This window comes from Ovis canadensis, chromosome 17, assembly GCF_042477335.2.
Source record: "Ovis canadensis isolate MfBH-ARS-UI-01 breed Bighorn chromosome 17, ARS-UI_OviCan_v2, whole genome shotgun sequence".
Lineage (NCBI taxonomy): Eukaryota > Metazoa > Chordata > Mammalia > Artiodactyla > Bovidae > Ovis > Ovis canadensis.
Genome location: NC_091261.1, coordinates 35,647,469 through 35,663,128, shown reverse-complemented (window position 1 = coordinate 35,663,128; position 15,660 = coordinate 35,647,469).

The window sequence follows — 15,660 nt, the reverse complement described above, 5'->3', positions numbered from 1 at the left end:
CCCTGATTCCTGAAGCTTATCTTTCAAAGTATGAAAATAACAATGTGCTATCTTCCATACAGTTTGCAGCAGTATTAAAATTATTTTATTACATGAGTGATCACAAAAATTATCCTTCTCAAAAGATAACAGAAAACATTGAAACTTTTTTTTTAAACCAACCAGCAGTGATTTTAAAAAAGAGAGCTCCTCTCCTAACCACTGTATTGGTTGTTAATAAGTGCTGATGGTAGACAAAAGCCCACCTACAAAAGTCTGAATCACTAGCTCGAACTTCTGTTGTTTCCCTCATTTGAGGGACTTTTCTGATGAGCAGACCTTGCAAAACCAATAGCAAACAAACATGACATCTATGCAGAAAAGAGAGTTGATAGAAGAAGTATCTAACTAAGGAGAATAAAGACATGGAAAATGGAAACTCACAAACCTTACAAAGAGAAATTAACATCCTAAATCCAAATGGCGTATAGTACTGCTAAGAATAAGACGTCTGATAAAATAACACAAGAATTAAGCAAAAAGCCATTTCCAGTCTAGGTTGTAATGATATGCTAACATATTTAAGACATGTTTTGCCTTTCCTCCTGTGTATTCTGAATCCATCCTCGTAAGAGTTAAAAATGAACCATTTTGCAATTTCAGTCTCTCTAGTAAGCAAAAAACACCAGAAGGAATAGGGCTTATATTTTGATAGCTGAATATTTTAATTTCTACTTGAAGTAGAAAATATCAAAATTCTGTCATATTTCCAAAAATCAGATGTAGATTTTTTTTAAGTAAGGTTACTGTGTATATGAAGAGAGAAATGGCTGAATTGGAAAATGGATTTTGTTGTTCATGTAGCGATTTCCAGTGTTAGTTCTGACATGTCCTAAATGAAGATTGCTGTATTGCAGCATTTACTTCTAATGATCCAAAGCAATTCTCTGGAAATCTTTGTAAATAAACCAAGATGTAATTTTTTTCAGATGTTTATAGCAGCTTTATTTCATAATTGCCAAAACATGGAAGCAAACAAGATATCCCTCAGTCAGTAAATGGATAAACTGTGGTCCATATGATATAAATTTGATAGTATATTTTGTGAATTATTACAGAAAAACCTTAACAACACTAGTAAATGCTTATATGTATAGACAATGTTCACAGTGTTCAAATCACTTTACATATTAATCCAACTCTTATAAAAACCAAAAATTAATATAGTTTCTAACCTCAAAATGACACAGAATGATTGAGTAACTTGCCCAAATAATCAAAACTAAGTAATATTCCAAATTAAAACTCAGGCTTCTCAAATCATGATTACTATAGACTAAGTATGTAAATACTATAAACCTCAAAATCCCTTTTCTGTTTTGTTTTTGTTGATGTAAAAATCGAATTCAGTAAAGACAAACTCTTTTTGACATTGTTAAACCCAGTTCTATATTCAGAGATTTGATAAGGCAGAGGAAGAGAACACTGTCATTTTGCTAGCTAGCTTGCCTCTACTAACTCCCAAACCTGATTGTTAGATATGTAGTCACTTTGCTTTAGACAGATCTCTAATTATCACAAGGAGTTTCACAGAATTCTAAAATAATTGTAACTTGAATTTTAAACACTTAAAATACATATGTGTCATATAGCTTTGGGGGACAGAAAGGGGTTTTATGCTACCAACTCAAAAGTTGGAGGTTCCAGCCCATCCAAAATGCCAGAAATAATCATTACAGAATTTCAGGCTGAAATTAACCAAGAGCAACATATCTTCTTATTGATTTGATAGAACACTTTGAGAGAATCGAATCCAGGTTTCCATTTAGTGCATAAATCGCTTTTAAAAAATTTAATACAAGAAGTGTGTATAACTAAATCAAAGTCCCTTGACAAGAAGCTTAAATGGAGTGCACTGTTTAGTCAGTGTTCATTCACTGTGATGGATCTTTATTTGATATGTATTTAGCCAACCACTTTAAAACTGCAAATATCAAAATGGTGAATTTACCATGCATGACAATAGTCAACCAAAGAATGTTTATTACTCTCTGCTAATAGCAACATCGCTTGAAAGGATAGAAACAAACTTCATTCAAACTTTTTCAAGATAAAATGCTGTGTTAATCCAATACTAAGTTTCTTACACTTAGAGTATATTACACAGGCTGTGTACAGATTCAAAATATTTAGATTTACAGTGATCTTTTAGCCTTCTCTTTTTCTTGAATTATACATCTGTATACCATCATAAAGAATATACTTGTAGATTGAAATATATTTGTATATTGAAATATGTCAAAGTAAATTAAAGACTGAAATAATCACATCACAGGACTTCTGGCTTCAGTGGTGACATGTAAACAACTTGGAAGCTGTTACCCTTGCTCTCACAACAACAACAACAATGATGGAGAAACTGAAAAACTATCACTTTTCTTGGACACCTCAACTGAAAAATCTGGAGAGAGAGATGGATGCAGAGAGTCACAGCTGGGTTCTGTTCCCCTAGACTAGAAATTGCTGAAGACATAAACTGGTAGGGATCTAACAATGAAGCAACGTGCTGGAAGCTGACTTATGATTAGCTTGACAATGAGAAAAACCTGGGGTAAAAAATCTTAGAGAATGCCACATATTTTTGTGGGTTTCATCTCCAGAAACACCCATCCTCAAGTTCTCACCAGCAGCAGAGAGCAGAGAAATACACTCTCAAGTCTCTAGGAAGGGGAGCAGGCGTGCTAATTGCTTCAAGTGTGTCCAACTCTATGTGACCCCATGGACTAACCCGCCAGGCTTCTCTGTCCATGGGATTCTCCAGGTAAGAATACTGGACTGAGTTGCCATATCCTTCTCCTGGGGATCTTCCCAACCCAGGGATGAAACTCGCCTCTTCTATGTCTCCTGCTTTGGCAGGCAGGTTCTTTACAGCCAGCCCATCTGGAAAGCCCAGCAAAGGGAGGGGAAAGGTAAACATTCTGGAATAATCCAAGTGTGTTCTCCATAACAAAGGTCTATACTCCAGATACTAGAGCTGTATCCTAAATAGGGGAAAGGCATTTCCCCAGTTCCAGACTCCTCTCAGCTTCCTACCTCACCTATGGAGGTGACATGGAAATAAACACAGAAATAAGTGAATTAGAGAACATTCCCCTCCCTCATCTTTCACTCCAGCACTAACAGGGCTTCAGTGTAATGACTGCAGATCAAAGCTAAAAGAGCTGCAGAACACAAACTCTCTGGAAGTAACAATTAGTAAGAAAGGACAACAGAAGACAAAAACAAGGACAGTGGGGGAATTTGAAGCCCCCAGAATCTGCAACTACAGAAAAAAGTTAAAAAGAGCCCAACTTCTAGCCAGATTAACATAAATGCTCACCATGTCCAGACGTTTTTCACAATGAATACAACTAACAATTCAAAGATGAATGTTGCCACTGCTAAAAAATCTCTTCTGGAACAGGGGAAGGAAGACTCCCAACTATTCTCATGAGAATTAAAATTACCATACTACAAAAATCAGTTAAATATATTACAAGAAAGAAAAACTACAGACTGATAGCTCACATGAACATAAGTGTTATATATGTATGATGAAATATTAAGATTGTTTATCCAACATTGTGCAAAAAGAATTATATACCACAAAGAAGTACGAATTATTTCTGCCAAGTAAAGCTGTTTCACCTTTCAAAAATAAATCAGTATAAACTCTCACATCTACAAGCTAAGGAAGAAAAATTATATATTAATCAATACACTAAAAGGATTTAACCAAATCTAATATTCATTTAAGATAAAATCTCTCCTTATGACCTCATTTATACATGGAATCTAAAAAATAAAACAAAGAAGTAAATTAGGAATTATTTTTAATTGAATGGAAATAAAAATATAGTATATCGGAATGCAGAGAATGCCACTAAAGAAGTTAAGAGAAAATTTAAACTTAAATGCCTGTCAGAAAAGAAAAGAGTTTCCAAATGTCCTCAGCTTCTATCTTAAGAAATTACAAATACAAGAGGAAATTAAGTCCTCTTAAGTAAGAGAAGAAATAATAAAGATCAAGAAATGAATGAAGAAGAAAACAACAACAAAAGAAACAGTAGAAAAAGTCAATGTAACTCAACTCTAGTTCTTTAATAAGATGAATAAAATCAATTAATTTCTAGCCAAACTTATCAGGGAAAATGAAAGAAGACAAAAATGCTTATTGTCAGAATTAGAAGAGATAACATCCTTATAGATTCTACACAGATTAAAAGAAAATATTAGCAACAAACGTGTGACATTTAATTCAACAATTTAGATTAAGTGAAAAAATTCCTAGAAAGGTATATAACACCAAAGCTCATTCAAAAGGAAATAAATAGATGAACAGATATGTATTTATTAAACAAATTGAATTTGTAGTTTAAAATCTTCCCATACAGAAAAGCTCAGGACGAGGTGGCTTTAATGGGAAATTTTACCAAATATTTAAGAAGAAGTAAAACCAACATAATATGGTACTCTTAAATCAGTTACAAAAATAGACCAATGGAATAGAATAGAGAGACCATAAATAGACCTGCATATATGGTCAACTGATTTTTTTTTAATTGCAAAGACAATTCAAGAAAAAAAATTTAGTATTTTCACCACATTTTACTAGAAAAATTTCATACCTAGTATCATACAAAAAATGAAATTAAAATAAACCTTATAGGTAAATATAAAACCTAAAACTCAAACTTCTAGAAGAAAATTTTGGAGAAAATATTTATGAATCTGAGTTAGGACAATATTTCTTTAATATGATATCAAAATATCACAATTTGTACTTTATGAAAATTAAAAACTTCTGTTCTTCATACAATACTGGTAAGAGAATGAAAAGACAAACTACAATATGGAAAAAACCCTACTTGCAACTACTTTGAAAAGTTTGGCAGTTTCTCCAAGACAAAGGAAAGCATATGTCTGTACAAAAATTTGTACATGCATATTCATATCATGTATGTGACAGCCCCTATCAGGAAATGGTCCCAATGTACATCAACAGATGGACAAAAAACTGAATTGTCATATATCCACAAAATGATATACTACTCAGGAATAAATACTGAATGAACCTATGACATACACAAACAAGAACTTTCAAGATAATTATGTGAAATGAAACAATCCAGATAAACAATATAAATATCCTGCATGCTTCCATGTAAATAAAACTTTAGAATATGAAAAATAATTATTACTGACAGAAAGCAGGTAAGCAGTTGCCTTAAGTTGTATCAAAGAGTTGGAAAGGGAAGGAGGAAGGTACATAAAAGGAAGAACAGGAAATTTGAGGGCTGTGATCCCATGGACCACAGTCCACCAAGTTCCTCTGTCCATGAGACTTCCCAGGCAAGAATACTGGAGCGGGTTACCATGGCCCCCTCCAGGGGATCTTGCCAACTCAGGGATCAAACTCACCTCTCTTGCATCTCCTGAACTGCAGGTGGATTCTTTACCACTTGAGCCATCAGGAAAGCCCCCAATCACGATTATAAGTATAATTAATAAGAGCGCTCCCTTGAGGGTTTTGTATATATTAAATTAAATGATCAAAACAAAACTCCCAAAAGAGAGCCTGTAAAATTGCATGGCCAGTACATTTTAAATATTATTATATGCTTTAATATATTTTAAAGGGAAGTTGCAGGCAATCAGTTCTTGCATACATTTCTGAGAATTAAATAAACAAAACTTGGTTCTGTCTCAACAGAATAGACTTTCAAAGATAATATTTAGCTTAAAAATTCGAACACAGTAAACCCAGTTTAGAAAATTACCACTCCATGTTATGACAGCATGCTTGCCTAACATCCATTTGATTGTTTTAAGCTCTACTTGCAAGCATTTTCACTCTCCAAATACATTTTCAATAATACTTAGATCAAGGGCATGATTTCTTTTACACTGCTTATAGTTTTATAACTATATATTTAAATTTTTATATCACACTATTTGTATCTAATAATTTCATTAGATCCTAGTTTTACTGGAATTCCTACAATGATTTAAGAGCACTATCATGTAATAATAAACACATAAATAATACAAAATAATACAGTCATAAAGAAATATGTAAAGTCCTATCACTAATTGCATAATTACTAAACTATCCATAAACATTTGCAGCCATTATTCACACTGTTCTGATGAATCAGACAAGTGTAAAAAACAAAATATGGTTCTCATTTTCCTTTTCACTGCAAAGTAATAGGACTATATTTCCTTAGCCTTAGGAATGGAAGCTGTGAGAAATTCAAGTGCCAAAGGACTCTAAAAATATAAAAATCTTTAGTATGGAAAAAACTACAACATAGTAGTTTAATATAAATAATATATTCGATTAGAAAACTACTGAAGGTGAAGAGTATGATGACCAAAAAAATGGTTTTTAATATCTCTATTTTCCAACAACAAAAACGTTCCATTTCATAGGCTAACAAAGCATCTCATTAAATACACAGTCATAGAAAGCTTAGTTAATACGATAATGTTATATAGTTTCAGCATTTGTGATTCAAATAATACATTAAAAAAACCACAAAGTCATCATTCAAAATATACCTATAAGAAAATTTTAACTCATTATATTCATATATAAATACCAATTTAATTTTTATTTATTGAAATCAACATGACCTATAAGTACAATAAATTAGTATTATGGTAGATTAAAACGCCCACATATTTTTGGCCTCATTTTCCAGAAAGAGATGGAGTCATTTCTCTTCTCCTTGATTCTGGGCTGGATCCACAACTTTTCTTGACCACTAGAACACAACAGATGTAACCTTATGAGGTTGGATCTTAAGAGAGCTGCAGTTCTTGCTTTCATATGTTTAGAAAATCTCCTCTTGGAAGTCACCCACTAGAGAGAATTCCAATGGAGGCAAGGAGGCAATGTGAAGGGTGGTCAGTGTATTCCCACTGGCAATCTCAGGTAGATGTCCACTTAACAGCCAGCACCCACTACCAGCCATGTTGAATGAGTTACAGATGTTCTAGTCTGGTTTGGTCTCAGCTGGCTCCATGTGAAGCAGAAGATCTGCCCAAATGAGTCCATTGTCTTAGTATGCCCAGGCTGCTACAGCGAAGTATCAGAGACTAGGTGGCTTAAAAACAACAGAATTTCTCACAGTTACGGAGGCCAGGAAGTCTATGACCTAAACACCTCCCAAAATCCCAACTTCCTAATACCATCACCTTGGGATTAGGTTTCAACATATAAATTTGGGGGAAACATGACTATTTAGTCTACAGCACCAGTCAATTCATAATATTAAAAGAAACAATAAATCATACTGCTTTTAGAAACACTAAATTAAGGGATGGTTTGCTACGCTCATGAAGAGACTGAAATAGAGGGTAAAAGTTCAACTGTGATTTAAAACGAACAGTGACTCTGGAGTCAGACTTCCTGCTTTTGCTCCTTGGTCTGACAGTAGTATGACCTTGGTCAACTCACAATTCATTCCATTTCTGAGTCTCAGTTGCAACAGAAATTACTTTATGGATTTTGTTGAGAGGCAGGAAGAGAAGAGTTCATATAAAGCACTTACACAGAGACTAGAACTTGGCAAAATATCAACACAGGTTGGGTGTTGCTGTGTTGCTGAAATTAATGTTGAAGTTAACCTGGTCTGTATGAAATATTATATATGAGCTTTCTCTCTGTTGACAGCTTGTGGTATTGGGAATGGAGACATTAAGAAAGCATAAAATCAAAATTACCTTATGTTTGATATACTATTTTAAAAGATACATAATTTTAATAAGCTATTATTTTAAATAACAGCATTGTTGGACAGCAAGGTAATTTTCACATCAAGTAAATAAAGCTATAATTTATTTTTCCTAAATTGTTCCAAAGTACATTAACCTTTGCCATTTTTTCAAGTATATTCAAATTGAGGCTTTTATTATGAAACTTAAATACCCAAACTTAGTTGACTACCTATAGTTTTACACAATGATAGAATTGATGCCATTGCTTATCTAATAAAATATTTGATTTGACTATTTAATATAAAACTGAAGTTATCCCAGAAATGTGCCATAATATGTCTCAATCTTATTTCATTACATGCTTCATTTGTTCTTTATTTATCTCATTAAATTTCAGTTTCTGACAAGTACTATCATTTACGCTGGGCATTCAGAAAATCCTTCTCCTCTTTATTTATATTTTTGAAATTTCCCAGTGGTATTCTTTAATTAGCTCTAAGTTTTGACTTCACATTTAGAATGGCTTCTATTTCTCCTTAAGAGAAAATTAACATCGGATTGATACTAATAACTAGTATCTATTTGTGTTACCCAAACAACAAATATTTTTGTCTTTATGTTTGACCAACTGCACATTGTAAACCACTAATTTCACTTGCAAGGAGTCAAACTCTTAATTTCCTCTTCGTTTAGCCTTTTGAGCTCAGCAGGACATGTTTCTTCTCTCAAGCCTCCATTACAGACAATTTATCCAATAGAGAAAGGCAGTCATTCTGATACATAGCTATGAAAAGCTGCCACTGCTTCCTACTAATCTGTCTACCAAATCTCATGGCACCTCCCTTAAATTTACCCTTTAGAGTTTTCTTATGCTTGAATAGTTTCTATATGTTCAAGATATTAACATAAATCCAGAATGGTTCCAACAAATCTTAAGGGAAATGCAAAAGGGAAACAAAGGAGAAATTGTATTTCTCAACAAAATAAAATTTTAGTTAAAGAATTGACCAACAAGAAAATATACGTATTTAAAAACCATCAAACAGTTCCTAAAGCCTCCATTTAGTGTAGATTTAAGGAAGCCAAGTCCACCCAGTTTGTTCATTTTGTTCTCCTACACAGAGTTGTCTTCCTCAGAAATGTCTTGATCAGTATGAAAGCCGTGTTCAAAACTATTTCTCTAATTATCTTAGTCAACAGGAAAAAATGATAGTAAAAAATAACAGAATATTTTTCTATGATTAAACAGAAAATTCTGATAGAGCCAGAAATATAAGAACACTTACTTTAATGATAAAGTTACAGGGATGTTAACCGACCAACATCAGTTAGCAGATAAATAACAAATGACTAACAAAAAATCAGGCTTTAGATTTTTTAACTAAAGTTTTGTTTTAGTCTTTTAAAAATCTTATTGACATAATATGGGTTATATTATTCAGAAAGTATTACTATTGTTTAGTTGTTGTGTCTGACTCTTCCTGTAGGCCACTAGGCTCCTCTGTCCATGTAATTTCCCAGGCAAGAATACTGGAGTGGGTTACCATTTCCTTCTCCAAGGTATCTTCGCAACCCAGGGATTGAACCTACATCTCTTGCATTGGCAGGCGAATTCCTTACCCCTGAGCCACCTGGGAAGGCCCTCAGAAAGTATTAGGAGGATCCTAAAGCAAGAGCAGCTTCTTTAGTCATCCAGGCTGTGATGGAAGCAGACCTCACTCTTAGTCCTTACTACCTATTGGTAACTCTCAGTGGATATCTGTATCTAAATACAAAACTGTATATGCAAGAAAGAATGATGATAAACACAACTGAGTTGTCAGATCAAAGCAACATCCCTATAACAAATCATTATTTAATTGTCAGTTATTGAGTTCCTTGTTCCATAGAGATGCAACCAAGGGTTATATGACCAAAGCTATCCATCATCTTATAGGTGTCATCAGATTCACCTTCTATACAGATAAGCATGTCCAGCAATACTCCAACACCAAGTGAAGTAGTACAATATAGATTAGAACCCAGGTAGGTTCTCTAGGCTCAGCTAAGCTGAATGAGGAACCCAGCTTAGAGATGGTACCACATTTTGGTATAATTCAGATGTAAAACTGCCATAACAGTTCCACCACACTCAGGTGGCTCTAAAAGACAATGAAGGAAAATCCTCTCTGTAGGCAGAACTGTAAGCAATTCACTTGGCTGGTATTTCTCCCGAAAGAGAGATGGCCAGAGATAAGACCTAAGGAGAGCAGGCATTCCTCCTCCCCTGTCCTAGGTAAACAGAGAACGGCGTGTTGGCCCATGACTGATCACTCAGATTCTCCTGGCTTGAGTTCTGAAATATGAAATCTGAGAAATTTACACAAAGACACAGTGTCAAATCGAAGAGCATGTCAACTGGTGGAGTTATGCGTCCAGGGACAGCAGCAGCAGTAACAATAAGAGTCAAATGAAAATAGAACAAGTGTGACATTCTGACCAGACATCCTGGGTTATTGTGCTGACCCAGATACTTGTCCAAACCTAGTTCTACAGCATTCCTTGAAATTCCATGATTTAGCAGATACTTTTCTAAAAATTTTACTGTTTTATTCAGGGTAACCAGAGTTACGTATTTTTGAAATGAAAAAATCTAACGAATATGTCATCTACATCTCTGATTCAAAAATCTTTATTCACTGAGAAATATGTCTTGAGTTTAATGCTGGGTGTATTTAAGAAAGAAAAATACCTTCACTTCCAACATGTGAACATTTATCTATAGAGATTTATATTTAAGAGCAAGACTGACATTCTGGGATTATGTTTTATAGATATGACAGTCAGAGTTAATAATAAATCTCTATAAATTGCAATGCATTGAAATATTATTTGAATGATTTTTCTAACCTAATGTGGGAAATATCTGATTTGCAAATAGAAAATTCCTAAAATGCTGAAGTTTTATAAACTAATTAATATTTGGTAGCTGTGATTAATGTTCTATTTTAAAGGGAAATATGAAGATTTTTCAGAACCTTAGTTCAGCTGAAATAGAACAGAAATTAAACTTTAATACATACATTTTAATTGGTTTTAGTATGAGAACTAACATAAGTATATTAATGCGGCAGGACTGTAAAGTAATCAGCAGGTAAGAAAATAAGTTTTAAAATGCAAAATTGGAAAGCAAGAATAAATACTGTTTACTTTGTTTTGAATAATCTATGAACTATAATTACTGCTTCTATTTATTCAAGTCTGGCTCAAAATATAAATCAACTTAAGGCCAAGTAAGATGCTGTTTTCTTCTTTTGATCTTTTGTTTTTTGAAAAAAATATTTGCAGGGAGCAGGATTTCTATTTTACCCTTAAGTTGGAGGAAGATCCTACTGAATTCATAAATAGAAAACTCAATTTAAAACTTAATATCATCTATTACATAAATTATAATTAAGCATGTGAAGTGGGCCAGGGCTCCAATGTCTGTGTTCATAATACCTGAATATGAATCCTGAAAATATTGTTTCTCATTGAGTCAAGAAAGAAAGAATCATGAAAGGAAGCAAGTGACTGAAAGGAACAGTGGTCACTACGAATGTCAGTGAAGCCAGAAATAGTCCTTTAAAAGTCAGCTATGCTGCCCATGAATGCAGAAAGGGCAATGCTTATAACTCATTAATATAATCAAAGTAAAAGCTGAATGGGCTACTAATCAATTAATAATACAAACTAGACTATTCCAGCATTTAAATTCATTTGGACATTTTCAATTTAAAAGATCATGTTCCATATATAAAGAGATACAACATTTATATTACAAAAAATGTTTCCTTTCCTACATTTTTTTAAAGAGAAAAATGCTCTAGAGCCACGGTCTGAATCTCACTCTCAACTTAAACATGAGGGAAAAACAATTAGAAATAATAAAGAACATTCTTCTTTTACAATCTTCAGGTACACATTTAATCGAAATAATGTAACTGATGGATGTCCTCCACAGAAATATGTAGAGGTGATGGACCATGCCCAAGTTGTTCATAAGGCACTTAATAAATGAGAGCGACACAGGGACAGAGACAGAATAATCAAGCGTTTTCAGAAGGAGAAGCTATAGGTTTTTCCAGGTAGAGAGTCATAAAAGTGTCAAGAATTATTTTAAACTGCTTGATACATAAATATGTAATAATGTCTTGGTATCTCAAGAGATAATGCAACTTGCAAATATTCTTAGGTCAGAATTTATGTACTAATTTTGTCTCATTCAGAATCTAAATTAAAACAAGCCTTGACTCTGATTACACACTGATGCAAATTAGCTTGCTGGGGCCATGATAAAATATATACTTTGATAAAGTTAATTCCTAGATCAGGATACACAAGATGGAGTTGACCCCAGTGGCCAAGCCCAGGTCACAAATCTTAACCAAGGTCAGTATGCACTCTTGGGAAGTACCAGTAAGGAAATCCAACAAAGAGCAATCACAGTCCTCCAATTCAGCTTTAGCTAGCTTAACTTACTCAAGAAAATAGGACCTGTCAGCCTTGTAAGTGGGCTTCTCAGGTGGCTCAGTGGATAAAGAACCAGCTTGCATCACAGGAGACACCGGCTCTACTCTTAAGTCGGGACGATCCTCTGGAGGAGGGCATGGCAACCCACTCCAGTATTCTTGCTTGGAGAATCCCATGGACAGAGAAGCCTAGTGGGCTAGTCCATAAGGTCACAAAGAGTAGGACACAACTGAAGCTATTTAATGCAGGCGCGCGCACACGCACACACACGCACACACACACACACACACACACACACACACCAGTCTTATCAGGAAATATCTGACCTCCTAGCCACCCGTGCTCTGTTTTCCTGTTGCTGCTTCTAAGTAAACTTTCTCTTGCTCTAAATTGCTTGTGAGGCACTGTACTGCCCCAATCTATGAATTGTTTTTCCTTGAATAAATGAAATCAAACTCATATTAAACTGTTTTATCATTTGATATTTTTGATACCCATCAATAGGAACACACTAATGTCACCTGACATGTTCTTTCAATGAGTGAAATATTCAATTCATAATTAAAGTGACAATAGGGAAACAGTTTTTGACAGGTTTTCCCAAACACCCACTAGAATATCTATGAAAGAAAAAAAAACAGACACAAAGATTTATTTTTTTTTTAATAAGACTATTGTTGCTATGGTAGTTCCCCTTCATTAAAATGTCTAAGAATTTTATTTTAAAAACCTAATCCCTTTCTCACATCCAAAATGAATCAGCTTCTTAAAACACAAAATAAAATAGAAAGATACCTAACCATTTCCTCACTGCCTGCCTACCAGACTGAAATCCTTAAACTGTAGCAACCATACTCTAAAATCTGGCAGTGTCCCATTACTGTAAATGGTCAGATTTGAGGAAGATACATTGTCATACTTACAAATGACCTTTAATTTTCTATCTCAAGATACATAACTGCTCTGAAATTTCCAATATTTTAAGTAAAAACAGAATTTTCAGGTGGCAGTATGTTATTTTCTTATTGCTGCTATAACTACCATGATAATGTCTTAAAAGAGCACACATTTAGTATCTTACACTTCTGGAGGTCAGAAGTCTGATATGGGTCTCACTAGACTGAAGTCAAGGTGTTAACAGCACTGTGTTCGTTTATGGAGGCTCTAAAGGGAGAATTCACTTCTGGCCTTGTCCAACTTCTACAGGTTGCCTATATTCCTTGGTTCATGGCCTTCTTCTACATGTAAAGTCCTGCTTCTACTCTTACACGCTTGATCCTTTTTCTAAAACACTGTGAAAGAGTACATCTTTGCGTCTTGATTTTTGGGTCTTCTAATGAAATTCTTCTTCAATATCTGACAAATGCCCTTGTTGTTGTTCTTTAGTGGATAAGTTGTGTCTGACTCTTTGCAACCCCATGGACTGCACCACACAGGCTTTCCCATCCTTTACTATCTCTTACAGTTGGCTCAAACTCATGTTCGCTGAGTGAGTGATGCTATACAGCCATCTCAGTTCCTGCCACCCCTTTCTCCTCTTGCCCTCAATCTTTCCAAGCCATGAGGGTCTTTTCCAATGTATCGGCTCTTCACATCAGGTGGCCAAAGGACTGGAGCGTCAGCTTCAGTCCTTCCAATGAATATTCAGGGTCGATTTCCTTTAAGATGGACTTGTTTTGCTCTCCTATCTGTCCAAGGGATTCTCAAGAGTCTTCTGCAACACCACAGTTCAAAAGCATCAATTCTTTGGCATAGCTTTCTTTACGGTCCAACTCTCACATCTATACATGACTACTGGAAAAACCACAGCTTTGACTATATGGACCTTTGTCTGCAAAGTGATGTCTCTGCTTTTTAATAGGCTGTCTAAGTTTGTCATAGCTTTCTTGCCAAGGAGCAAGCATATACCCTACTTAGTCTCTACCTCGGCACTTGTTGGCTTCTGTTTTCCAAAGAAGTTACGTAATTTATAATTATTTAAGTTCTCTGTCTCTGTTTTACCCTGTTTTTCTTTGTTTCCTTTTCTCTCTCTCCTTCATCTCCTCTTCCCCACTCCCTACCTCCATCTCCCCTCCCAGGATTCAATTATACCAATTCCCTGCTGTAATCTTTAGAAGAACAGGAATATGACTGTATTACTTATTTCTCTAAATTCAGTGCTTGGCACACCTTAGCAACAAATAACTTTATGTATTTATGAAGTGACCTCTTTTACATGTTTACCATGCCTGCCAGGAACAATTCCTAGTATCTTACAAATAAAAAAAATAAAGATACATTCAGTGGTCCTTCATGACAACCTAGTGAGGTGGTATCATTTTTAGCCCCATTTTAAAGCTGAGGAAAGTGAAGCACACAGAAGTAATTTGATTCGGGTCACTGGTGGGAGGGACAGGATGATAAACCCCAGGCATATGACTATATGGAACCTGCTGTTAACCACTATGCTATTGCTGAGTAAATTAATGAAATGTTGTTTTCATTTTCCTGCAAATGGGTTTAACTTCCTAGAACTACTTTGACAGAATCTTTCATTTCAGAAGTGGCCTGTTTTACATTTGTTTAAAGACTCACAGTTTAAAGATTCTCCTCTTTATGAAAGAAAGAAAGAGAGAGAAAGACTGTCCTTTATGGTGCTTTCACATTATAGTACAACCTTTCAAGAAAATATTTGCTAATTTAAAATATAAACATATAAAGGCAGCCATCTTCTTGATTTGAGTGTAATACAGCTGCTAAATTTAACTATATCCAAAGGAAGCTTCAATTAATAAGAACTTTACTGATTCTCATTAAATTTTCTGACTATAACAATACATCTTGAAAAATTCCACTAGCCAGTGAAATATTTTTCATTCAGAGTAGTCAAGTGATCTGTCTTTGGAATAACAGTAAATACAGCTCCCATTTTTTTAAGAATGTCAGGAAGCCATCCAGTTGACAATATTAATAGAGCAAAAAATCTATGTTCACAGAAGCTCTCATGTCAAATATGAAAACTTGCTAAATTGCTTATCAGTGCTGACCTGCACCCAAGCTTAGATGAACTGTTAGGCAAGTTAACAGTGAGTATGCTGCTGCTGCTGCTAAGTCACTTCAGTCATGTCCGACTCTGTGTGACCCCATAGACAGCAGCTCGTCAGGATCCCCGTCCCTAGGATTCTCCTGGCAAGAACTCTGGAGTGGGTTGCCATTAAAGGTAAATAAATCTCAGAATTTCAATGATATCAATACTAATCACTGTACAAATCTTGGATTGAGTAGACCAAAAAAAAAAAAAAAAACGGAAAACTTACCTACTTCTTGCACCCATCTGAGAATGAAAAGTATATTTTTACCAAATTCAGAGAAAGGGGACTTTTATCACATATTTATGTAGCCATCAAACAAATGTGATGGGATTTATTCTGATTTATCATCATATGA